Here is a 24,915-nt window from a genome sequence, read left to right as displayed (position 1 = left end):
GCCTAAACAGTGGAAACCCCCCAATTATAACTGAAACCCTAATCCAAACACTCCCCTAACCCTAATTCCAATGGTAACCCTAACCACACCTCTAACCCTGACACACCCCTAACCCTAATCCCAACCCTATTCCCAACTGTAAATGTAATCTAAACCCTAACTGTAACTTTAGCCCCAACCCAAACTGTAGCCCTAGCCCTAACCCTAGCCCTAACCCTAGCCCTAACCCTAACCCTAGCCCTAACCCTAGCCCTAACCCTAGCCCTAACCCTAACCCTAGCCCTAACCCTAGCCCTAACCCTAACCCTAGCCCTAACCCTAGCCCTAGCCCTAAACCTAGCCCTAACCCTAACTCTAACCCTAGCCCTAACCCTAGCCCTAACCCTAGCCCTAACCCTAACCCTAGCCCTAACCCTAGCCCTAACCCTAACCCTAGCCCTAACCCTAGCACTAACCCTAGCCCTAACCCTAACCCTAGCCCTAACCCTAGCCCTAACCCTAGCCCTAACCCTAGCCCTAGCCCTAATGGTTAAATGGAAATAAATACATTTTTCTTAATTTTTCCCTAACTAAGGGGGTGATGAAGGGGGGTTTGATTTACTTTTATAGTGGGTTTTTTAGCTGATTTTTATGATTGGCAGCCGTCACACACTGAAAGACGCTTTTTATTGCAAAAAATATTTTTTGCGTTACCACATTTTGAGAGCTATAATTTTTCCATATTTTGGTCCACAGAGTCATGTGAGGTCTTGTTTTTTTGCGGGACGAGTTGACGTTTTTATTGGTAACATTTTCGGGCACGTGACATTTTTTGATCGCTTTTTATTCCGATTTTTGTGAGGCAGAATGACCAAAAACCAGCTATTCATGAATTTCTTTTGGGGGAGGCGTTTATACCGTTCCACGTTTGGTAAAATTGATGAAGCAGTTTTATTCTTCAGGTCAGTACGATTACAGCGACACCTCATTTATATCATTTTTTTATGTTTTGGCGCTTTTATACGATAAAAACTATTTTATAGAAAAAATAATTATTTTGGCATCGCTTTATTCTCAGGACTATAACTTTTTTATTTTTTTGCTGATGATGCTGTATGGCAGCTCTTTTTTTGCAGGACAAGATGATGCTTTCAGCGGTACCATGGTTATTTATATCTGTCCTTTTGATCACGTGTTATTCCACTTTTTGTTTGGCGGTAAGATAATAAAGCGTTGTTTTTTGCCTCGTTTTTTTTTTTTTTTCTTACAGTGTTTACTGAAGGGGTTAACTAGTGGGCCAGTTTTATAGGTCGGGCCGTTACGGACGCGGCGATACTAAATATATGTACTTTTATTGTTTATTTTTATTTATTTAGATAAAGAAATGTATTTATGGGAATAATATTTTTTTTTTTCATTATTTAGGAATTTTTTTTTTTTTTTTTTTACACATTTGGAAAAATTTTTTTTTACTTTTTTACTTTGTCCCGGGGGGGACATCACAGATCGACGATCTGACAGTTTGCACAGCACTCTGTCAGATCACCGATCTGATAGCAGTGCAGGCTGCTTCACAGTGCCTGCTCTGAGCAGGCTCTGTGAAGCCACCTCCCTCCCTGCACTGCAGGACCCGGATCCGCGGCCATCTTGGATCCGGGTCTGGAGCAGGCAGAGAGGGAGGTAAGACCCTCGCAGCAACGCGGTCACATCGCGTTGCTGCGGGGGGCTCAGGGAAACCCGCAGGGTGCCCCCTCCCTGCGCGATGCTTCCCTGCACCGCCGGCACATCGCGATCATCTTTGATCACGGTGTGCCAGGGGTTAATGTGCCGGGGGCGGTCCATGACCGCTCCTGGCACATAGTGCCAGATGTCAGCTGCGATAAGCAGCTGACACCCGGCCGCGATCGGCCGCGCTCCCCCCGTGAGCGCCGCCGATCGCGCTGGACGTACTATCCCGTCCGTGGTCATAGGGGCCCACCCCACCTCGATGGGATAGTACGTCCGATGTCAGAAAGGGGTTAAGAATGCCAACTGGCTCAAGGACTCCAGAAGAGTCAGGCAAAAAACTCCTAGAGAGGGCATCAGCCTTAACATTCTTAGATCCCGGAAGATACGAGACCACAAAATCAAAACGAGAGAAAAACAGGGACCATCGAGCCTGTCTAGGGTTTAGCCGCTTGGCCGACTCGAGGTAAATCAGATTCTTATGATCAGTCAAGACCACAACGCGGTGCTTGGCTCCCTCAAGCCAATGTCGCCACTCCTCAAATGCCCACTTCATAGCCAACAACTCAAGATTGCCGACGTCATAATTGCGCTCCGCAGGCGAAAACTTTCTGGAAAAAAAAGCACACGGTTTCATCAAAGAACCATCAGAATTCCTCTGAGACAAAACGGCCCCTGCCCCAATCTCAGAAGCGTCAACCTCAACCTGAAAAGGAAGAGAAACATCCGGCTGACGCAACACAGGGGCAGAAGTAAATCGGCGTTTAAGCTCCTGAAAGGCCTCAACAGCAGAGCAGAGGACCACTTCGTCACATCAGCGCCTTTCTTCGTGAAATCAGTAAGGGGCTTAACCACACTGGAAAAGTTGGCAATGAAACGGCGATAGAAATTAGCAAAGCCCAACAATTTCTGAAGGCTCTTCACAGACGTGGGTTGAATCCAGTCATGAATGGCTTGGGCCTTAACAGGATCCATTTCCATAGACGAGGGGGAAAAAATAAAACCCAAAAAAGAGACCTTCTGAACTCCGAATAGGCACTTAGACCCCTTCACAAACAAAGCATTATCACGAAGGATCTGGAATAAAATCCTGACCTGCTTCACATGAGACTCCCAATCATCGGAAAAAATCAAAATATCATCCAAATATACAACCATGAATTTATCAAGATAATTGCGGAAAATATCATGCATGAAGAATTGGAACACAGATGGAGCATTAGAGAGCCCGAATGGCATCACAAGGTATTCAAAATGGCCTTCGGGCGTATTAAATGCAGTTTTCCATTCGTCACCCTGTTTAATATGAACAAGATTATATGCCCCTTGAAGGTCAATCTTAGTAAACCAACTAGCCCCCTTAATCTGAGCAAACAAATCAGAAATCAAAGGCAAGGGGTATTGGAATTTGACCATGATCTTATTAAGAAGACGATAATCTATACAGGGTCTCAAGGAGCCATCCTTCTTAGCAACAAAAAAGAAACCCGCTCCCAATGGTGACGAAGACGGCCGAATATGCCCCTTCTCCAAAGACTCCTTAACATATCTCCGCATGGTTGCATGCTCTGGCACAGACAGATTGAAAAGTCGGCCTTTAGGGAACTTGCAGCCAGGAATCAAGTCAATAGCACAATCACAGTCCCTGTGCAGTGGAAGGAAACTGGACTTGGGCTCATCAAATACATCCTGGAAATCTGACAAAAACTCAGGGACCTCAGAAGAGGGGGAAGAGGAAATTGACATCAAAGGAACGTCACTATGCACCCCTTGACAACCCCAGCTAGTCACAGACATAGTTTTCCAATCCAGCACCGGATTATGTTCCTGTAACCACGGAAAACCCAGTACAACAACATCATGCAAGTTATGCAACACCAGAAAACGGCAATCTTCCTGATGTGCTGGAGCCATGTACATGGTCATCTGCGTCCAGTACTGAGGTTTATCCTTGGCCAATGGTGTAGCATCAATGCCCCTCAAAGGAATAGGGCTCTGCAAAGGCTGCAAGAAAAAACCACAGCGCCTGGCTAATTCTAAGTCCATTAAGTTCAGGGCAGCGCCTGAATCCACAAATGCCATGACAGAAAAGGATGATAATGAGCAAATCAGGGTCACAGATAAGAGAAATTTAGGCTGTACAGTACTGATGGTAACAGACCTAGCGACCATCTTAGTACGCTTAGGGCAATCAGAAATAACATGAGCAGAATCACCACAGTAAAAACACAGCCTATTCTGACGTCTGAATTCCTGCCGTTCTGTTCTAGTCAAAATCCTATCACATTGCATAGGCTCAGGACTCTGCTCAGAGGACACTGCCATATGGTGCACAGCTTTACGCACGCGCAGACGCCGATCAATCTGATGGCTAGAGACATAGATTCGCTTAAACCAGCGGGTGTAGGGAAGCCCACCATAACATCTTTAAGGGCTTCAGAAAGACCTTTTCTGAAAATTGCAGCCAGAGCATCCTCATTCCATTTAGTGAGCACAGACTATTTTCTAAATTTCTGGCAGTATAATTCTGCCGCTTCCTGACCTTGACACAGGGCCAACAGGGTTTTTTCTGCATGATCCACAGAATTAGGTTAGTCATACAATAATCCGAGCGCTTGAAAAAATGCGTCTACATTCAGCAATGCCGGATCCCCTGATTCAAGGGAAAATGCCCAGTCCTGAGGGTCACCACGCAGCAAGGATATGATGATTTTAACTTGCTGAATGGGATCACCAGAAGAACGGGGTTTCAAAGCAAAAAACAATTTGCAGTTATTTTTAAAATTCAAAAACTTGGATCTGTCCCCAAAAACAAATCAGGAGTAGGAATTCCAGGCTCCAAAGCCGGAGTCTGGACAACATAATCTTGGATACTCTGTATTCTTGCAGCAAGTTGATCCACACGAGAGAACAAACCCTGAACATCCATGCCAGCGCCAAAATCCTGAACCACCCAGAAGTCAAGAGGAAAAAAAAGACAAAACAGAGTGCAAAAAAAAAAATGGCTCAGAATTTCTTTTTCCTTCTTTTGAGATGCATTTAATTCATTTTTGGCCACTTGTACTGTTATGATCTGGTGGTTTAGGAGCAACATGGGACGAGCTCTGAAGGAGGTGGTATCTGTACTGACCGCAAACCCTGAACCTAGCAGCGCAACTAGAAATAGCCATGGGGGGTACCTGACACTCCCTAGACCCCTCGGCACAGCCTAAGATCTAACTTCCCCTAAAGACAGAAACAGGAAACCTATCTTGCCTCAGAGAAAATCCCCAAAGGAAAGATAGCCCCCCACAAATATTGACGGTGAGAGGAGAGGGAAATAACATACGCAGAAATGAAATCAGATTTTAGCATAGGAGGCCATACTAGCTAGATAGATACGACAGGACAGGATACTGTGTGGTCAGTATTAAAACTACAAAAAATCCACACAGAGTTTACAAAAATCTCCACACCTGACTAAAGGTGTGGAGGGTAAATCTGCTTCCCAGAGCTTCCAGCTTAACTGAATTAATCCATACTGACAAGCTGGACAAAAACATAGAATGTACCGAACAATGAAGTCCACAACATGTGGACAGAAAAGAGCAAGCAAGGACTTATCTTTGCTGAACTGGTCAGGATATCAGGGAAAACCAAGAGAGATGTGAATCCAACCATGAACCATTGACAAGTGGCACAAGCTGAAGGGGAGAGCCAGGCTAAATAGCCGAGCAGAATAGACAATTAGTGGAAGCAGCTGCTGACTGCTAAATCCAAGGAGCAGCCATTCCACTTAAAACCACCGGAGGGAGCCCAAGAGCAGAACTCACAAAAGTGCCACTTACAACCACTGGAGGGAGCCCAAGAGCGGAATTCACAACAGGTTCCCATGCTGGTTTTTTTATTATTATTATTTAAATAAATAATTAAAAAAAAATGGCATGGGGCCCTCCCCATTTCTGACAACCAGCCTTAATAAATCTCACAGCTGGAGTCTGGCATTCTCAGGCTGGATAAGGGGCCATGGATATTGACACCCCAACCTAAAAATATTAGATTAGATGTGCCAATTCTGGTGCTTTGCCTGGCTCTTCCCACTTGCCCTGTAGTGATGGCAAGTGGGGTTCATATTTGTGGAATTGATGTCACCTTTGTATTGTCAGGTGACATCAAGCCCCGAAGTTTGTAAAAATTGGCCCGGTCATTAACGTGTAAACCATCCTCGGGGGTAAAAGGGTTAAAAACACTAAAAAGACATGAAAGCCAGTAACAGTATAACAGAACACAACATTATAGTATTGGAGGCTAATCCATTTGTCTGTGAAAAAAATGAAAAAAGCCAATAAAAAAAAGAATATAACAATAGGCATTAACCCCTTCATGACCAAGCCTATTTTGACCTTAATGACCTGGCCGTTTTTTGCAATTCTGACCAGTGTCCCTTTATGAGGTAATAACTCAGGAACACTTCAACGGATCCTAGCGGTTCTGAGATTGTTTTTTCGTGACATATTGGGCTTCATGTTAGTGGTAAATTTAGGTCAATAAATTATGCGTTTATTTGTGATAAAAACGGAAATTTGGCGAAAATTTTGAAAATTTCGCAATTTTCACAATTTGAATTTTTATTCTGTTAAACCAGAGAGTTATGTGACACAAAATAGTTAATAAATAACATTTGCCACATGTATACTTTACATCAGCACAATTTTGGAAACAAAAATTTTTTTTGCTAGGAAGTTATAAGGGTTAAAATTTGACCAGCGATTTCTCATTTTTACAACGAAATTTACAAAACCATTTTTTTTAGGGACTACCTCACATTTGAAGTCAGTTTACGGGATCTATATGGCTGAAAATACCCAAAAGTGACACCATTCTAAAAACTGCACCCCTCAAGGTGCACAAAACCACATTCAAGAAGTTTATTAACCTTTCAGGTGCCTCACAGCAGCAGAAGCAACATGGAAGGAAAAAATGAACATTTAACTTTTTAGTCACAAAAATTATCTTTTAGCAACAATTTTTTTTATTTCACAATGGTAAAAGGAGAAACTGAACCACGAACCTTGTTGTCCAATTTGTACGCTGATACCTCATATGTAGGGGTAAACCACTGTTTGGGCGCACGGCAGGGCTTGGAAGGGAAGGAGCGCCATTTGAATTTTTGAATGAAAAATTGGCTCCACTCTTTAGCGGACACCATGTCACGTTTGGAGAGCCCCCGTGTGCCTAAAAATTGGTGCTCCCCCACAAGTGACCCCATTTTGGAAACTAGACACCCCAAGGAACTTATCTAGATGTATAGTGAGCACTTTGAACCCCCAGGTGCTTCACAAATTGATCCGTAAAAATGAAAAAGTACTTTTTTTCACAAAAAAATTCTTTTAGCCTCATTTTTTTCATTTTCACATGGGCAACAGGATAAAATGGATCCTAAAATTTGTAGGGCAATTTCTCCTGAGTACACCGATACCTCACATGTGGGGGTAAACCACTGTTTGGGCACATGGTAAGGCTCGGAAGGGAAGGAGCGCCATTTTACTTTTTGAATGAAAAATTATCTCCATCGTTAGTGGACACCATGTTGCGTTTGGAGAGCCCCGTGTGCCTAAACATTGGAGCTCCCCCACAAGTGACCCCATTTTGGAAACTAGACCCCCCAAGGAACTTATCTAGATGCCTAGTGAGAACTTTAAACCCTCAAGTGCTTCACAAATTGATCTGTAAAAATGAAAAAGTACTTTTTTTTCACAAAAAATTTCTTTTCGCCTCAATTTTTTCATTTTCATATGGGCAATAGGATAAAATGGATCCTAAAATTTGTTGGGCAATTTCTCCCAAGTACGCCGATACCTCATATGTGGGGGTAAACCACTGTTTGGGTACACGGCAGGGCTCGGAAGGGAAGGCGCGCCATTTGACTTTTTGAATGGAAAATTAGCTCCAATCATTATCGGACACCATGTCACGTTTGAAGAGCCCTTGTGTGCCTAAACTTTGGAGATCCCCCACAAATGACCCCATTTTGGAATACCCAAAAGTGACACCTTTCTAAAAACTGCACCCCTCAAGGTGCACAAAACCACATTCAAGAAGTTTATTAACCTTTCAGGTGCCTCACAGCAGCAGAAGCAACATGGAAGGAAAAAATGAACATTTAACTTTTTAGTCACAAAAATTATCTTTTAGCAACAATTTTTTTTATTTCACAATGGTAAAAGGAGAAACTGAACCACGAACCTTGTTGTCCAATTTGTACGCTGATACCTCATATGTAGGGGTAAACCACTGTTTGGGCGCACGGCAGGGCTTGGAAGGGAAGGAGCGCCATTTGAATTTTTGAATGAAAAATTGGCTCCACTCTTTAGCGGACACCATGTCACGTTTGGAGAGCCCCCGTGTGCCTAAAAATTGGTGCTCCCCCACAAGTGACCCCATTTTGGAAACTAGACCCCCCAAGGAACTCATCTAGATGCATATTGAGCACTTTAAGCCCCCAGGTGCTTCACAGAAGTTTATAACGCAGAGCCATGAAAATAAAAAATAACTTTTCTTTCCTCAAAAATGATTTTTTAGCCTGGAATTTCCTATTTTGCCTAGGGTAATAGGAGAAATTGGACCCCAAATGTTGTTGTCCAGTTTGTCCTGAGTACGCTGATACCCTATATGTGGGGGTAAACCACCGTTTGGGCGCACGGCAGGGCTCGGAAGGGAAGGCACGCCATTTGGCTTTTTAAATGGAAAATTAGCTCCAATCATTAGCGGACACCATGTCACGTTTGAAGAGCCCTTGTGTGCCTAAACTTTGGAGATCCCCCACAAATGACCCCATTTTGGAAACTAGACCCCCAAAGGAACTAATCTAGATGTGTGTTGTGAGGACTTTGAACCCCCAAGTGCTTCACAGAAGTTTATAACGCAGAGCCATGAAAATTAAAAAAAATTATTTTCTCAAAAATGATCTTTTAGCCTGCAAATTTTTATTTTCCCAAGGGTAACAGGAGAAATTTGACCCCAAAAGTTGTTGTCCAGTTTCTCCTGAGTACGGTGATACCCCATATGTGGGGGTAAACTACTGTTTGGGCACATGCCGGGGCTCGGAAGTGAAGTAGTGATGTTTTGAAATGCAGACTTTGATGGAATGCTCTGCGGGCTGTTATGATCAGGTAATTCACAACCACAATGGACATTGAAGTTCAGAGCACACAAAGTGACCTGACAATTACCAAAAACAAAGGACGAGCTCTGAGACGAGGGAACTCTGCTGACCGCAATCCCTAATCCTAACACACCACACTAGAGGTAGCCGTGGATTGCGCCTAACGCTCCCTATGCAAATCGGCACAGCCTGAAAAACTAACTAGCCCTGAAGACAGAAAAATAAGCCTACCTTGCCTCAGAGAAATTCCCCAAAGGAAAAAGTAGCCCCCCACATATAATGACTGTGAGTAAGATGAAAATACAAACACAGAGATGAAATAGATTTAGCAAAGTGAGGCCCGACTTACTGAATAGACCGAGGATAGGAAAGATAGCTTTGCGGTCAACACAAAAACCTACAAACAACCACTCAGAGGGGCAAAAAGACCCTCCGCACCGACTAACGGTACGGAGGTGCTCCCTCTACGTCTCAGAGCTTCCAGCAAGCAAAAAAACCAATAAAGCACGCTGGACAGAAAAAATAGCAAGCAAAAATAACACAAGCAAAACTTAGCTTATGTAGGATAGACAGGCCACAGGAACGATCCAGGAGGAAGCAAGACCAATACTAGAACATTGACTGGAGGCCAGGATCAATGCACCAGGTGGAGTTAAATAGACCAGCACCTAACAACTTAACCTCATCACCTGAGGAAGGAAACTCAGAAGCCGCAGTACCACTCTCATCCACCAAAGGAAGCTCATAGACAGAACCAGCCGAAGTACCACTGTCGACCACAGGAGGGAGCTTGGCCACAGAATTCACAACAGTACCCCCCCCTTGAGGAGGGGTCACCGAACCCTCACCAGAGCCCCCAGGCCGACCAGGATGAGCCACATGAAAGGCACGAACCAGATCAGCAGCATGGACATCAGAGGCAAAACCCAGGAATTATCTTCCTGACCATAACCTTTCCACTTAACCAGATACTGGAGTTTCCGTCTCGAAACACGAGAATCCAAAATCTTCTCCACTATATACTCCAATTCCCCTTCAACCAAAACCGGAGCAGGAGGATCAATAGATGGAACCACAGGTGCCACGTATCTCCGCAACAATGACCTATGGAACACGTTATGGATGGAAAAAGAAACTGGAAGAGTCAAACGAAAAGACACATGATTAAGAACCTCAGAAATCCTATATGGACCAATGAAACGCGGCTTAAATTTAGGAGAGGAAACCTTCATAAGAATATAACGAGATGACAACCAAACCAAATCCCCAACACGAAGTCGGGGACCCACACAGCGCCTGCGGTTAGCGAAACGTTGAGCCTTCTCCTGGGACAAAGTCAGATTGTCCACTACATGAGTCCAGATCTGCTGCAACCTATCCACCACAGTATCCACACCAGGACAGTCCGAAGACTCAACCTGCCCTGAAGAGAAACGAGGGTGGAACCCAGAATTGCAGAAAAACCGCGAAACCAAAGTAGCCGAGCTGGCCCGATTATTAAGGGCGACCTCAGCCAAAGGCAAAAAGGACACCCAATCATCCTGATCAGCAGAAACAAAACATCTCAGATATGTTTCCAAGGTCTGATTGGTTCGTTCAGTCTGGCCATTTTTCTGAGGATGGAAAGTCGAGGAAAAAGACAAATCAATGCCCATCCTAGCACAAAAGGCTCGCCAAAACCTCAAAACAAACTGGGAACCTCTGTCAGAAACGATGTTCTCTGGAATGCCATGTAAACGAACCACATGCTGGAAAAACAACGGCACCAAATCAGAGGAGGAAGGCAATTTAGACAAGGGCACCAAGAAAACCCACAGCGCCTAGCAAACTCCAAGTCCATCAAATTCAGGGCAGCGCCTGAATCCACAAATGCCATGACAGAATAGGAAGACAAAGAGCAGATCAAAGTAACGGACAAAAGAAATTTCGACTGTACCGTACCAATGGTGGCAGACCTAGCGAACCGCTTAGTGCGCTTAGGACAATCGGAGATAGCATGAGTGGAATCACCACAGTAGAAACACAGCCCATTCTGACGTCTGTGTTCTTGCCTTTCCGCTCTGGTCAAAGTCCTATCGCACTGCATAGGCTCAGGTTCATGCTCAGATAATACCGCCAAATGGTGCACAGATTTACGCTCGCGCAAGCGTCGACCGATCTGAATGGCCAAAGACATAGACTCATTCAGACCAGCAGGCATAGGAAATCCCACCATGACATCCTTAAGGGCTTCAGAGAGACCTTTTCAGAAAATAGCTGCCAGCGCACATTCATTCCATTGAGTGAGCACGGACCACTTTCTAAACTTCTGACAATAAATCTCTATCTCATCCTGACCCTGACACAGAGCCAGCAATTTTTTCTCTGCCTGATCCACTGAATTAGGTTCGTCGTACAGCAATCCGAGCGCCAGAAAAAACGCATCATATTACATAATGCAAGATCTCCTGGGGCAAGGGAAAATGCCCAGTCTTCAGGGTCGCCACGTAATAAAGAAATAATGATCTTAACTTGTTGTACTGGGTCACCAGAGGAGTGGGGTTTCAAAGCCAGAAATAGTTTACAATTATTTTTAAAATTCAAAAATTTTGCTCTATCTCCAGAAAATAACTCAGGAATAGGAATCTTAGGTTCTAACATAGGATTCTGAACCACTAAATCTTGAATATTCTGTACATTTATAGCGAGATTATCCATCAAAGAGAACAGACCTTGAATGTCCATGTCCACACCTGTGTTCTGAACCACCCTGATGTAAAGGGGAAAAGAAAGACTGAACACAGTGCAAAGAAAAAAAAATGGTCTCAGAACTTCTCTTTTCCCTCTATTGAGAAGCATTAGTACTTTGGGACTCCAGTACTGTTATGATCAGGTAATTCAGAACCACAATGGACATTGAAGTTCAGAGCACACAAAGTGACCTGACAATTACCAAAAACAAAGGACGAGCTCTGAGACGTGGGAACTCTGCTGACCGCAATCCCTAATCCTAACACACCACACTAGAGGTAGCCGTGGATTGCGCCTAACGCTCCCTATGCAACTCGGCACAGCCTGAGAAACTAACTAGCCCTGAAGACAGAAAAATAAGCCTACCTTGCCTCAGAGAAATTCCCCAAAGGAAAAGGCAGCCCCCCACATATGATGACTGTGAGTAAGATGAAAATACAAACACAGAGATGAAATAGATTTAGCAAAGTTAGGCCCGACTTACTGAATAGACCGAGGATAGGAAAGATAGCTTTGCGGAAAACACAAAAACCTACAAACAACCACGCAGAGGGGCAAAAAGACCCTCCGCACCGACTAACGGTACGGAGGTGCTCCCTCTGCGTCTCAGAGCTTCCAGCAAGCAAGAAAAACCAATAAAGCAAGCTGGACAGAAAAAATAGCAAGCAAAAATAACACAAGCAAAACTTAGCTTATGCAGGATAGACAGGCCACAGGAATGATCCAGGAGGAAACAAGACCAATACTAGAACATTGACTGGAGGCCAGGATCAAAGCACCAGGTGGAGTTCAATAGAGCATTACCTAACTACTTAACCTCATCACCTGAGGAAGGAAACTCAGAAGCCGCAGTACCACTCTCATCCACCAAAGGAAGCTCATAGACAGAACCAGCTGAAGTACCACTCTCGACCACAGGAGGGAGCTTGGCCACAGAATTCACAACAGCGGGCGTCACTTTGCGTTTGCAGAGCCCTTGATCTGGTTAAACAGTAGAAACCCCCCACAAGTGACCCCATTTTGGAAACTAGACCCCGAAAGGAACTTATCTAGATGTGTGGTGAGCACTTTGAACCCCCAAGTGCTTCACAGAAGTTTATAACGCAGAGCCGTGAATATAATAAATACGTTTTCTTTCCTCAAGAATAATTATTTAGCCCAGAATTTTTTAATTTTCCCAAGGGTAACAGGAGAAATTTGACCCCAATATTTGTTGTACAGTTTCTCCTGAGTACGGTGATACCTCATATGTGGGGGTAAACTACTGTTTGGGCACATGCCGGGGCTTGGAAGTGAAGTAGTGACGTTTTGAAATGCAGACTTTGATGGAATGCTCTGCGGGCGTCATGTTGCGTTTGCAGAGCCCCTGATGTGGCTAAACAGTAGAAACCCCCCACAAGTGACCCCATTTTGGAAACTTGACCCCGAAAGGAACTTATCTAGATGTGTGGTGAGCATTTTGCACCCCCAAGTGCTTCACAGAAGTTTATAACGCAGAGCCGTGAAAATAATAAATACGTTTTCTTTCCTCAAAAATAATTATTTAGCCCAGAATTTTTTATTTTCCCAAGCGTTACAGGAGAAATTGGACCCTAGAAGTTGTTGTCCAGTCTCTCCTGAGTACACTGATACCCCATGTGTGGGGGTAAACCACTGTTTGGGCACACGTCGGGGCTCAGAAGGGAAGTAGTGACTTTTGAAATGCAGACTTTGATGGAATGGTCTGCGGGTGTCACGTTGCGTTTGCAGAGCCCCTGGTGTGCCTAAACAGTAGAAACCCCCCACAAGTGACCCCATTTTAGAAACTAGACCCCCCAAGGAACTTATCTAGATATGTGTTGAGCACTTTGAACCCCCAAGTGCTTCACAGACGTTTACAACGCAGAGCCGTGAAAATAAAAAATAATTTTTCTTTCCTCAAAAATGATGTTTTAGCAAGCATTTTTTATTTTCACAAGGGTAACAGGAGAAATTGGACCCCAGTTATTGTTGCGAAGTTTGTCCTGAGTATGCTGGTACCCCATATGTGGGGGTAAACCACTGTTTGGGCACACGTCAGGGCTCGGAAGTGAGGGAGCACCATTTGACTTTTTGAATACAAGATTGGCTGGAATCAATGGTGGCGCCATGTTGCGTTTGGAGACCCCTGATGTGCCTAAACAGTGGAAACCCCTCAATTCTACCTCCAACACTAACCCCAACACACCCCTAACCCCAATCCCAACTGTAGCCATAACCCTAATCACACCCATAACCCCAACACACCCCTAACGCTAACCACAACCCTAATTCCAACCCTAACCCTAAGGCTATGTGCCCACGTTGCGGATTCGTGTGAGATTTTTCAGCATCATTTTTGAAAAATCTGCGGGTAAAAGGCACTGCGTTTTACCTGCGGATTTACCGTGGATTTCCAGTGTTTTTTGTGCGGATTTCACCTGCGGATTCTTTTTGAGGAATAGGTGTAAAACGCCGCGGAATCCGCACAAAGAATTGACATGCTGCGGAAAATACAACGCAGCGTTTCCGCACGGTATTTTCCGCACCATGGGCACAGCGGATTTGGTTTTCCATAGGTTTACATGGTACTGTAAACCTGATGGAACACTGCAGCGAATCCGCAGCGGCCAATCCGCTGCGGATCCGTAGCCAAATCCGCACCGTGTGCACATGGCCTAATTCTAAAGGTACTGTATGTGCACACGCTGCGGAAAATGCTGCGGATCCGCAGCAGTTTTCCATGAGTTTACAGTTCAATGTAAACCTATGGAAAACAAAAATCGCTGTACACATGCTGCAGAAAAACTGCACGGAAACGCAGCGGTTTACATTCCGCAGCATGTCGCTTCTCTCTGCGGATTCCACAGCGGTTTTACAACTGCTCCAATAGAAAATCGCAGTTGTAAAACTGCAGTGAAATGCGCAGAAAAACCGCTGTAAATCTGCCATAAATCCGCAGTGGTTTATCACTGCATATTTATCAAATCCGCAGCGGAAAAATCCGCAGAGGAAAAGAATACGTGTGCACATACCGATACCCTAACCCTAGCCCTAACCCTAACCCTAGCCCTAACCCTAACCCTAGCCCTAACCCTAGTCCTAACCCTAACCCTAGCCCTAACCCTAGCCCTAACCCTAGCCCTAACCCTAGCCCTAGTCCTAACCCTAACCCTAGTCCTAACCCTAACCCTAACCCTAGTTCTTACCCCAACCTTAGTGGAAGAAAAAAAAAATCTTTATTTTATTATTGACCCTACCTATGGGGGTGACAAAGGGGGGGGTCATTCAGTATTTTTTTTATTTTGATCACTGCGATAGGTTTTATCGCAGTGATCAAAATGCACTTGAAACGAATCTGCCGGCCGGCAGATTTGGCGGGTGCACTGCGCATGCGCCCGCCATTTTGGAAGATGGCGGCGCCCAGGAAAGAAGACGGACGGACCACGGGAGGCTCGGTAAGTATGATGGGGTGGAGGGGAGCACGGGGGGGTGGATCGGAGCATGGGGGGTAAATCGCAGCACGGGGGTGGATCGGAGCACGGGGGGGTGGATTGGAGCACCGGGGGGTGGATCGGACTGCAGGGGGGGTGTATCGGACTACAGGGGGGGTGGATCGGACTGCAGGGGGGGTGGTTGGAGCACAGGGGTGGGATTGGAGCACGGGGGTGAGTGGACAAGAGCACGGGGGGGAGCGGACAGGAGGACGGAGGGGAGCGGAGCTGTGTAAAGGACAGATCAGTGGCTTTGGGGGGCGATCGGTGGGGTGGGGTGGGGGCACATCAATGTTTCCAGCCATGGCCGATGATATTGCAGCATCGGCCATGGCTGGATTGTAATATTTCACCAGTTATAATAGGTGAAATATTACAAATCGCTCTGATTGGCAGTTTCACTTTCAACAGCCAATCAGAGCGATCGTAGCCACGGGGGGTGAAGCCACCCCTCCTGGGCTAAACTACCACTCCCCTTGTCCCTGCAGATCGGGTGAAATGGGAGTTAACTTTTTCACCGGATCTGCAGGGACGCGATCATTCTGTGACACAGCATATGCGTCACAGGTCGGATTGGCACCGACTTTCATGACGCATACGCTGTGTCACAGGTTGGGAAGGGGTTAAGCAATTCAAGATCTATCCTCTAGGCTCCCAAAATTGGGTCAGTATAAAAAAGTGCAATAGCGCAATCCTATGTGGTAGATTTAAATTCAAAAATATAAGTCACGATGGATCAAACATGCAGACAATATATATAATGTTAGCATAATGATAATGGCGTTATATATCCACCACCGTATAGTATAAGGTAGTAAGCATAGTTACAATATATGTTGTTGACACAATGGTAATACAAATTACCTAAGTTTTGAAACAATATGAAAATTTCAAGGGTTAGGAAGTAACCAGTTGAAATAAACAGGATAGGCAGAGGTGGATGGTAATAACCCACGCCTTTCGCCACTCAGGGATGTGGCTTCATCAGGCGTGCAAATATGACTTTGCAAGGTCTGTTCAGTTAAATACAATTGTGTGAAAAAGTGCTTGCCCCTTTCCTGATTTCTTATTCTTTTGCATGTTTGTTACACTTAAATGTTTAGTTATAAATATTAAGCAAAGATAACACAAGCAAACACAAAATGCAGTTTTTAAATGAAGGTCATTATTATTGAGGGAAAAAGAAATCTAACCTTATAGGGCCCTGTGTGAAAAACTAATTGTCCCTTCCTTAAAACATAAATTAACTATAGTTTATCACATCTTTTGGATGTTAAGTTCAAATTCCCTAGCCACACGCAGGCCTGATTACTGCCACACCTGTTCTCAATCAAGACATGACTCTGAAACGCAAGATATTACCCAGAAATGAAAAACGGCTTCATGGACAAATGCCAAACTGAGCAAATGCTCAAAACAGATAAGAACAAGTATCGAGGTACATATCCCCGTAATGACTGCCGATATGCCTTTTAACGGCAGTAGTTAAAGGTACTTAAACCACAGCGCCGTTAACTAACGGCGCTGTGGAAAAAGTGAAAAAGTGAAAAAATTGAAAAAGTGTATAGTGCCCCCAAGAGTTGGATTTTCTCTGGGGTCTCAGTTGGCAGGGGTAGCCAAGACCGCAGAGAAATTGATTTGGGTTGATTTTTACCGACCTCCGGGTTGCGATCGCTGGTAACTAACCATTTACCGGCAGCCGCAAAATTAAAAAAACGTGATTTGCCATTTAATTTCTCTGTCCTCTGATGTGATTGCACATCAGAGGACAGAGAAATGGGGTCTCTGATTGCCCCCCGATACTTACCCGTGTCCCCCGGTGCTCCTCGTGGTTCACCATGGGCGCCACCATCTTCTTCCTGCAAAAAATGGTGGGCGCATGTGCAGTGCGCCTGCTGGCCGGCACCAGGCAAATCTTTGGGGTGTTGGCTACCAGGGGTAGCTGAGACCCCAAAGAACATGATCGGAATCAGTTTTTACCTACCCCTGTTTTGCGATTGCCGGTAATTAACCGTTTAACGGTGACCGCAAAAAAAAATGAGATGTGTCTCACATCAGAGGACAGAGAAGTTGGGGGATCGGAGACCCTTTCATACTTACCGGTGTCCCTGGGTCCTCGTATGTCACCTCCTGGCCGCCGTCTTCTTCCTCCGGTAAGAAAATGGCGGGTGCATGCGCCGTGATCTACCAGCCGACAGAGGAACATTCTTCCTCTTGTTTCATTTTGGTCACTGTGATAGATCCTATCACAGTGACCAAAATAAAAAAAAATGTAAATAACCTCCCCTTTATCACCCCCTTAGTTAGGAAAAAATAATAAAATTTAAAAAAGTATGTACGGTACTTCCATTTTCTAATTAGGGTTACAGTTGGGCTAAACTTAGTTGGGCTAAAGTTAGGGTTAGGGTTGGGGCTAAAGTTAGGGTTAGGGTTGGGGCTAAAGTTAAGGTTAGGGCTAGTGTTGGGGCTAAAGTTAAGGTTAGAGTTGGGATTAGGGTTAGTGCTGGGTTTAGGGTTTGGATTAGGGTTAGGGTTGGCATTAGGGTTAGGGTTGACATTAGGGTTAGGTTTGGGATTAGGGTTAAGGTTAGGGTTTGGATTAGGGTTAGGGGTGTATTGGGATTAGAGTTAGGTTTGAGGTTAGGTTTGAGATCAGGATTAGGGGTGTGTTGGGCTTAGGGTTTTGATTAGGGTTATGGTTGGGGTTGGGATTAGGGTTAGGGGTGTTTTGGGGTTAGGGCTGTGATTAGCGTTATGATTAGGATTATGGATTGGGATGGGATTAGGGTTAGGGGTGTGTTGGGGTTAGGGTTGGAGTTAGAATTGGGGGGTTTCCACTGTTTAGGTACATCAGGGGGTCTTCAAACGCGACTGCCAATTTTGCGCTCAAAAAGTCAAATGGTGCTCCCTCACTTCTGAGCTCTGCCATGCGCCCAAACAGTGGTTTACCCCATATATGGGGCATCAGCGTACTCAGGACTAATTGGACAACAACTTTTGGGGTCCAGTTTCTCCTGTTATACTTGCGAAAATAAAAAAAAATTGGGAGCTAAAAAATCATTTTTGTGGAAAAAATGATTTTTTATTTTCACGGCTCTGCGTCAAACTTCTGTGAAGCACTTGGGTGTTCACAATGCTCACCACATATCTAAATAAGTTCCTTGGGGGTCTAGTTTCCAAAACGGGGTCACTTGTGGGGGGTTTCTACTGTTTAGGTGCATCAGGGGCTCTGAAAATGCAACATGACACCTGCAGACCATTCCATCAAAGTCTGCAAAGTCACTCTATGCCTTAAGAGATGATGTGCTGTTCTGTCAATAGCCTCTTGTCTGAGCATGTTTTTAGTGCCGCCAAGGGGGTCATAGCAAACAGGTGCTTTCTCCTGTCAACAGAGAATGCAGACAGGTTCGCTCTTATAAAAATAACCAAAGCCTGGATTTGCCCACATTTTTCCACACTACCAGATGACAGCAGCACAGAAAATGTTTGTGATACTCAATTTTTAATGAGGCCCCCCAGTTGTTGCCTTTCAGGGGTCCATGGATGACCCTAGTCATATTTTCCGTCTGGCTTTGCACTTTCTGCAAAACCTCTATGACTGTATAAATACATCAACTACACTTGCAAAATATTTTTGTTCAAAATGTCGTTGTGGATTCAATGACTCATCCATACAATTTAACGCAGTTATTGTTGCATTATGCTGGTATGTAAAATTTACAAATAGCATAGAAAAATCATTTAGAATTATATTACTCATCCTTTAAGTATTAAGTGCTTTATGTCACATTTTTTTCTGGTATATAACAGTAGAAAAAGCATTTGAAAATTTAGCTTGTTTCTTCACATTTCTTATAAATAAACTAATATGTGTTCTGGGGTACATGTTTGTGATATATAAGACTCAAAAAAAACCTTTATACATTTTGCTGGGTTACATTTCTCAGCCATATAGTATTATGTGTTAATTTGTTCATTTTGTTGGTATGTAACCCTTCAAAAACTTTTTCAAAATTTTATCGTTATTATACTGATCATCACCCATGGGGCATTCCGTGGTCTGGATTACATTTTGTTGGTATATAAACATAAAAAACTTGTTCAAAATGTATCAGTGTAACATCGCTTGCCCATAAGGTATGACATCTTCTTGAGTACATTTAGTTGCTATTTAAGCCTCAGAAATATTGATCAAAATTGTATCTGCATCATAGTGCTTTCCCATAAGGTATTACATCTTCTTGGGTACATTTACTTGCTATAAAAGCCTAAAAAATCTTGTTCAAAATTTATCAGTATTATATTTCTCACCCATAGGGTATTACATCTTCTTGGGTACATTTAGTTGCTATATAATCATCAGAACAAATTGTTCAAAATGGTATCAGTATTATATTTTCACAGACAGATGGATTAGGCTCCAATACTATAGTGTTGTGCTCTCATATACTGTTATGAACTTTTGTGCCTTTTTAATGTTTTTAAATATTTTTGTCTTGGTTTGTTGTCAATAAGCATATATATTTTTACCATCTCTGGTGATCCTTTTACTTGCATACTTTCTTTTTTCTTTCAGTTATCTAAGTTTCCTAAGGAGACTTCAAACAAAATTGTAAGTGAAAAAAAGGTTTAAAAATAATGCAGATATAAAATAAATATATAAAAGAAACATTTGAAAAATTTGAATTCAGTTCTTTTTCGACATTTAAAAATAAAGAAATGTAAAAAAGACAAATATATATTTGGTATAACTGTGTCGGTAAAATTCTAATTTATCAAAATATAACAGTAATCTACCCAATCGGTAAACAGTATAAAAAGGAACAAAATCGAAATGCCAGAATTGCAAGTTTTTTGGTCTTCGCAAAAGTGCAAAAAATTGTGTAGCAATTAAAACATAGCATTTACCCTAATGTGGCATAGATAAAAACACCAGCCTGGCACCCAAAAATCAAGCCATTACAAAACTCCATTTTTCAAAAACACAAAAAAGTTAAAGGTTTCAGATATTCAAAAAAGATTACCACACTCTCAAGACTGGTAAGATGCAAAAAGGTGTATGCCAATTTTATTGAAGAAAACGAAACAAAAAAGAAGTGGTTGCCACATTCATATTCATTTGAAATAGACAAAAACCCGGGTCTTACTCATGGGGTTACTCAAGTCCTTTGACATAGATGCATAATAGTGGCAGTGGTAGGGGGTGTACGACCAATCCCTTGTTAAGGCACAACCTTATAATAAAGCCAGTCAGGGCAGAAGTGTCCCGGGAGCACAGAATCTGGGTGGTGAGGGCCGTTAGACACCTAGTGGGTCTGAAAAGGGTCCCTGGGAGGATTAGCGGTGCATCCCGCGCCTTGCTGCGATGTCCTGGGGGGACTTTCCGGGTCTCCCCACAGGACATCGCAGCAAGGCGCGGGATGCGCCGCTAATCCTCACAGGGACCCTTTTCAGACCCACTAGGTGTCTAACAGCCCTCACCACCCAGATTCTGTGCTCCCGGGACACTTCTGATACCCCATATGTGTGGTAAACCACTGTTTGGGTGCACGGCAGAGCTCAGAAGGGAAGGAGCGCAGTTTGACTTTTTCAATGCAGAAGTGACTGGAATTGAGATCGGACACCATGGCGTGTTTGGAGAGCCCCTGATGTGAATAAAACAGTGGAAACCCCCCACAAGTGACACCATTTTGGAAACTAGACCCCATAAGGAACTTATCTAGATGTGTGGTGAGCACTTTGAGCCCCCAAGTGCTTCACAGAAGTTTATAACATAGAGCCGTGAAAATAAAAAATCATATTTTTTCCACCAAAATTATCTTTTTGCCCCCAAGTTGTTATTTTACAAGGGTAACAGTAGAAATTAGACACCTAAAGTTGTTGTGCAATTTGTCATCAGTACGCTGATACCCGATATGTGAGAGTAAACCACTGTTTCGGCACACGGCAGAGCTCAGAAGGGAAGGAGCGCCGTTTGACTTTTTCAATGCAGAATTGTCTGGAATTGAGATCAGACGACATGTCACGTTTGGAGAGCCCTTGATGTGCCTAAATAGTGGAAACCCCCACAAGTGACAGCATTTTAGAAACTAGACCCCCCCCAAGGAGCTCATCTAGATGTCTGGTCAGCACTTTGAACGCCCAAGTGCTTCACGGAAGTTTATAGCGTAGAGCCGTGAAAATAAAAAAATCATAGTTTTTCCACAAAAATGATCATTTCACCCCCAAATTTTTACTTTCACAAGGGAAACAGAAGAAAATGTATGACAAAAGTTGTTGGGCAATTTGTGATAAGTATGCTGATACCCCATATATCGGGGGACTACTGTTTGGGCGCATGGCAGAGCTCGGAAAGGATGGAGTGCAGTTTTGGAATGCAGACCTTGATAGAATGGTCTGAGGGCATCATGTTGCTTTTGCAGAGCCCCTGATGTGCCTAAACAGTAGAAAATGCCCACAAGTGACCCGCTTTGGAAACTATACCTCCCAAGGAACTTGTCTAGAAGTGTTTGTGTGAACTTTGAACTCCCAAGTGTGTCACTAAAGTTTATAATGCAGAGCCGTGAAAATAAAAAATATTTTTTTTCCACAAAAATGACTTTTTAGCCTGCAATTTTTTGTTTTCACAAGGTTAACAGGAGACATTGGACCCCAAAAGTTGTTGTCCAATTAGTCCTGAGTATTCTAGTACCCCATATGTGGGAGAAAACTACTGTTTGGGCACACATTGGGGCTCGGAAGGGAAGCCGTGATGTTTTGCAATGCAGACTTTGATGTGCCTAAACAGTAGAAACCCCCCTCAAGTGACCCCATTTTGGAAACTTAACCCACCAAGGAGCTTATCTAGATGTTTGGCGAGCATTTTGAACACCTAAGTGCTTCACAGAAGTTTATAACGCAGAGCCATGAAAATAAAAAATCTTTTTTTCCACAAAAATGATTTTTTTAGCCCCCAATTTTTTATTTTCCCAATGGTGACAAGAGAAATTTGACTCCCAAAAGTTGTCCAATTTGTCCTGAGCATGCTGATGCCCCATATGTGGGTGGAAATCACTGTTTGGTTGCACGGCAGAGTGCAGAAACGAAGGAGCACCATTTGACTTTTTGAACGCAAAATTGGCTGGAATCAATGGTGGCACCATGTCGCGTTTGGAACCCCGATGTACCTAAACAGTGGAAACCCCCCAATTCTAACTCCAACCCTAACCCCAACACACCCCTAACTCTAATCCCAACCCTAACCATAACCCTAATCACAACCCTATTCCCAACACACCCCTAACCCTAATCCCAACCCCAACCATAACCCTAACCACAACTCTAACCGTAATCCCAACCCTAATTATAACTCTAACCAGAAGCCTAACCCCAACACACCCCTAACCCTAATCTCAACCGTAACCCTTATTCCAATCCTAACCCTAATTCCAGCTCTAATCCTAATCCCAAACCTAAAACTAATCCCAACCATAACTCTCATCACAACCCTTACCCTAACTTTAGCCCCAAACCTTACTTTAGCCCAACTCACTTTAGCCCAACTCTAACCCTAATGGGAAAATGGAAATAAATACATTTTCTTTGTTTTATCTTTTCATAACTAAGGGGGTGATAAAGGGTGGTTTATTTACTTTTTTTTTTTTATTTTGATCACTGTGATAGTGTGGCACCCCTAGGGGTATTTGCCACAAAAATAGTTACTGACAGTAAGTACAAATACTAAAATAGCAAGACTGCACTACCACCTCCGGCCAGAAGGGGGAGCTCCAGAGACTCCCCTTGATCCATTCTGGTCTGAGAGAAGAAATGGCAGTTGGGCCAAGGAGCTGATAGTGAGAGGTCATACCGTTGAATCTCTAACAGCCCTGTGACTGTTACCAGGCCTTAATCACCGGCCTGAGGAGAAGAGGGATAGAGAAAAAGGACATTGTGAGAACCGGGTAGCATTAATCACTACCCAGAACAGGTGCAAAGACGGATATCGGATCCGTGGCTGTATTCATTATATATAATACAGCAACCGGAAAAACGTGAGGTGATATCAGCTTCACTAGGGCCGGACGCAGCAACAGACACAGAGTTCAGCGGTACTCCCAGAGGGGGTAAACCGATAAAAGGACTCGGGTTGCCCGTCGAACCAGGACCCGGAGGGGACAGATTGGGCCGGCAGCCAGTTCACATACAGCAGCAGGGCCACACAGAAATTGCGCACAATAAGAGGCGAAGACCCCGGCAGGGTCAAAGTAACTCAGAGTTCCCATACAGACTCCGGTGACAGGACTGGTTGTGAATCCTTTTATGTTAAAGTAAACTGGTTAAACGTTTCAGTGCCTCAGTCTTTCATTTGGACAATAGCCATCTATCCAGGATCGGGATCGTCACCGCTGGGAGAACCTGCTGCTGATCAAGTAAGTGCCTGTCCCCTCATGATACCCCTTACACTGTGCATTGCCTGAGGCCACAGCACCAGGTCAAGCCACCCGTGACATCCCCCTCAAGAGACAGACTCCATTGGTCCGGTGCTGGGTATCCCGGTCTCCTGGGCGTCACAATTGGCGTCACGAACAGGATCTAGCCAGCCCGTATACCGGGTATTGTGTGCCGTGATTGGAGCCCAAAACTGTGAAAACTGGGATGAAAAATCTTGAAAATTTACTTTATTAAAGAAAAATCCATTCCCCATTGAAAACTATTGAAAGTGACTTTTCCCCATTGGTTATAATGGAGTAAAGATGGCCGCCATCCCCTGAGGTAATCACTTCATAACCGTTAGGCACGAGACTGTTAATTGAGCTACGCCATCACCTGAGCCCCAGTCTAACTGAAAAACTTCAGAATCCGCCATTACAGAGCGCGGTGGGTGAGAGCAGCAGGGGGCGTGTCATTGTGGGCGGCACCAAGCTGAGCGCTCTGACATCAGAGCAAGGGGAAAATCGATCCTGCTGCACAGCGGAACGAATCTACACTATCCCGACGGAAGCGGAGGACCGGAAGGGTCCGGATTAACTAAGGGGGCACAGTATGTCGCAGCACGGAGACGCCGCAGCACCCGGCAACGCTAATGCAGCTGAAAGACAGAGTGTCAATAGAGAGTCCGGCAGCGCAGCGGTGCAAGGAGTGGCGCCCATCAAGCCGGTGCTGATGCCATATACCCCGGGTGGCCCATGGCTTCCAATGTATGAAGGTGAGCCTAATACCCTTGACGATTTCAGAGAAAAGATGCTGGCCCATTTTGACATGTTCCCTGTGGGTGAAGTTCAGCGTGTTAGTCTCCTGATGATGCAGTTAAGTGGCCATGCTAAGCGAGAAGTCACAGCATGGGCAGCTGATCTAAAAGGCACTGTTGAACGCATATTTGCTGGATTAAAAGCTACATTTGAAACCAAGGCCAGCAGCAAAGCTAAAATACGATTCTTTAATTGCAAACAAAAAGCTAATGAGGGCGTGAGAGACTTTGCCTTAAACCTGCAGGAAGCCCTTAAATCACTTACACTGATACCCCTTACACTGTGCATTGCCTGAGGCCACAGCACCGGGTCAAGCCACCCGTGACATCCCCCTCAAGAGACAGACTCCATTGGTCCGGTGCTGGGTATCCCGGTCTCCTGGGCGTCACAATAGGGTCTATCGCAGTGACCAAAATGAACCAATAGTAAAAATCTCCCTTTTATTGCCGGGTACCGACCAGCAGATCTCAGCGGTCACACTGCGCATGCGCCTGCCATTTTCTCCCGGAAGAAGAAGCCAGAGACCCAGGGGACAGCACAGGTGGAATGGCAGGGATAACAGAGGTATCGGGGGAGGGTGGGGATCGGGGCCCCTATATCTCTCTCCTTTGATGTGGGA

Source organism: Ranitomeya imitator, chromosome 3 (genome assembly GCF_032444005.1).
Source record: "Ranitomeya imitator isolate aRanImi1 chromosome 3, aRanImi1.pri, whole genome shotgun sequence".
Lineage (NCBI taxonomy): Eukaryota > Metazoa > Chordata > Amphibia > Anura > Dendrobatidae > Ranitomeya > Ranitomeya imitator.
Note: the sequence above shows the minus strand (reverse complement) of the source record.